Source organism: Trachymyrmex cornetzi, unplaced genomic scaffold (assembly GCF_001594075.2).
Source record: "Trachymyrmex cornetzi isolate Tcor2-1 unplaced genomic scaffold, Tcor1.1 scaffold4668, whole genome shotgun sequence".
In the NCBI taxonomy this organism is placed as follows: domain Eukaryota; kingdom Metazoa; phylum Arthropoda; class Insecta; order Hymenoptera; family Formicidae; genus Trachymyrmex; species Trachymyrmex cornetzi.
Window position 1 is genome coordinate 5,367 of NW_017299474.1, and position 3,148 is coordinate 8,514.

The 3,148-nt window shown below is 46.7% G+C and overlaps 1 non-coding gene across 1 annotated transcript; it reads left to right on the forward strand.

The window, feature by feature from the left end:
* Positions 1–2,763: 2,763 nt before the first annotated feature.
* On the forward strand, positions 2,764–2,835 carry TRNAF-GAA (transfer RNA phenylalanine (anticodon GAA)). The gene has a single exon. It is a non-coding gene; the product is annotated as a tRNA-Phe (tRNA).
* Positions 2,836–3,148: the final 313 nt, after the last annotated feature.

The window sequence follows — 3,148 nt, forward strand, 5'->3', positions numbered from 1 at the left end:
GGCCGGATAATCACCAATGGGCAAAAGCTCAAAACTGGTTGACACTTCGGCATTTTCATCGTATAGACCAGCGATATTAGCCATACTTAGGATTCCTTTTTGCTTGCCACAGCCTGCGCCGGCGCGGCGGGTAAGAATTTAGCCAAAGCCTCATAGCCCTTGCCCTTTTCATAGCGAATATCGGCTGGCATATTATAGCGGTTTTTGGCGGTGAAAGCCGGGCGGCCCTGGGTATACATCAGCACAACCGAATTGCCTTTGGCGATTGTTCGCTCTTTTTTGAAACCCTTGTCTTCCGTTTGAATATTCACGGGCTGCTTGAGCAGCAGAATGGCGTCCATTTCCCGCTCAATTACTCCGACTGAACCTTTATGCAGGTCAATCTGGTAGCGGTCATAAGAGACTGTTTCCGGGTCATCAAAGCGCTGAACAGCGGAATGGGCGATAAGGATAATGGTCATGCCCTTATCATTGCGCAGCACATTGCAGGCGCGGATAAATCTTTGCCAAATATAGCTTGCATAGACATAACCTTTCCCATAACCGAAATCCTCAATAGACTGGCGTTCGCCCTTTTCATCTCCCTGTTTGCAAGTCTCTTCAAAAATCAGCTTTTGCAACTCTGAAACACTATCCACAACCACTGTTTTATAGCCGTGCCGATCGCGATAAAGGGCGCGCAATGCGTCCATTACATCGGCAAAACTGTCCAGCTTGCCAAAACTGGTCAACTCCACATCGCCCGGCGTGCCGTCCTCAATCTGCAAAAACACAGGGGCGGGAAATTCGCTAGCCAAGGTGGTTTTACCAATTCCGGGCGGGCCGTAAATCAAAATGCGTGGCGGCTTGTCCGCCCGCACAGATTTTAAATCAGAAAGGCTCAAAGCCATTTCACATCTCCTTTGGCGCGTCAATGAACCACCCGCCGCATGCGCCGGATTGTGAGGGGTGGAATTGCAGGGCAACAGCCCCTGTGGGTAGAAAGGTGAGATGAGCCAACCCATTGGCAGGGGGGAGCCAGCTAAAGGCAAATGCCGTAATGCAGCTGTCATCATCAATAATGCCGGCCTTAACAGTAATATCCAGCATTGCCTTCAGCCGGTTATCAATATCTGCCCGGCCACTCATACGCTCCACGCCGGCAATGCAAATCACATCGCCCCTGATGGACTGCACATTCTGGTCGCGTATCGCAACCAGCCCGCGCTGGATAAAATCCTTGTAAACCAGCGTTTTTACGCGCCCCATACCTTTTACATTTTTAAACAGGGCGTTAGTGGAAGGAGGAGTGGGCAAAGTGAAATGCACCCCTTCATTATTAGGCGCGGAGAATCTGTCTATTGCTGCCATTCCTTTCATCTTATTTCTCCATTGTCTTTTTCTTCTAAAAAACGCATCACGCTTTCGTATTTTCGGAGCGTGATTGTTTTCCCTGCTTTTAGCCGAGAGAAAAAACGAGAATCCCTCGCGCACTTAAAACCTACAGTTGTCAGCGCGACCTTGTGTTCCCGCTTATATTTTTCGGCTGCCATGAAAAGGCGGCTTATCATCTCTTTTTCCATATTTTTTAGTATGTCGGATTATTCCGACATTGTCAATAGTTGATTTCCGACTTGCTAAAAAAAGGATAAATCCGATAATGGGCCATGAAAAAAATGCGAGAAATTATAGAGAATAGGCTAAGAGAGCTTGGAATAAGCGCCATTACGGCGGCAGTTCGGGCTGGCCTTGAGCGTAATTATATTAATGATTTTTTGACCGGGCGTAAAAGACGATTCAATTCTGACGGATTAGAAAAGCTGGCCGCAGCTTTGCACTGCAGCCAGCAAGATTTTATCGAATCTTCATCTATTGAAGGGGGTAAATCTTTTACTCCTTCTCAACGCAAGCTTTTGACTGTTGTTCGCGACTTGACGGACGAACAGGCCGTTGCTCTCCTGCCTGTTGTTCAAGCGTTGCGTGAACAACAGCTAAAATCTGCGCGGCGTCACGCTCAGAAGAAAGAGAAGAAATAATATGTATCAATTCGCGTTTACTGTCAGTCATGGCAGTCTCCTTTATTTTAGTTAAAGAAAAACGCGTTTTTCGCAATAAGCATATAGCTTATAGCGATGCGCAGGGTGCTATCTTTGTCGCAGTCAATGAGAAAGTTAAATTATGGTTAATGAATGAGGATAAAATGCGCGCTTTAATATTTGTTTTGTCTTTTTCTGCATGCTTAGTCGGCTGTATGAGTTCGGGAAAAGATTTAGCAGTAATATCAACATCATCAGAACTATCGTATCAAGAATTCCAAGCGCGAAAATCGCGCATAGCCGCCGAGTGCCGTCAAGCGGGAACTCCAAAGTCAGAAATACAAGCATGTATTGCGCACAATATTAAAGCGGGCGATAGTCTCATTTCTGCAGCGCGTCAATCCCGCCAAAATTCCTTAATTGCTATAGATAAGATGTCAAAAGATTTGCAAAAGCCTATTTTGCCAGCTCCGGCTTCCGTAGCCCCCGCAACAACAAATTGTTGGAACACAGCCATGGGAATCACCTGCCAAAGTTTTTAATAAAAAATTTCAGCTTATCGCTATTTTTAATTAGCCCGCTTTTGCGGGCCTTTTTTTTGTGTTTATCTGTGCCCATCAATCAAACAAATGGAAATATACTATTATTTATGTTGACAACATCGGATAAATCCGATACTTATAAAAATACCCCACAACGCGAGACGGGCAACCTGACCTTGTGATGAAGATGTAGGATAGACTTTTAAGCCTGAATAGCTCAGTTGGTAGAGCGGTGGACTGAAAATCCATGCGCGCCGGTTCAATTCCGGCTTCAGGCACCAGAAATTTCCGCGTAAGCGGATACGAAGTAGGCCGGTTCGAGTCCGGCAGCGATTAGAGGTGCGCACCTCGTTTAAATCGCTTGAACCAGCATCGGGTGAAAAGCTGGGCGCTGGCTACGGCGTAAATAGTAGCGGGCTTGCGGGCGCTGCCCTTCTGGATTGGACAAAGAAGATGCCCCCGTGGTGTGTGATGGCCACATCTAACAGAGATTTAAAATGACAGAATGGAAAGAATATTACCACACTCATGACGCTGACGCCCCGTTCGGAGAAGCGCTCGAGGAACTGCTTTATTACCTTAATGCCGAAG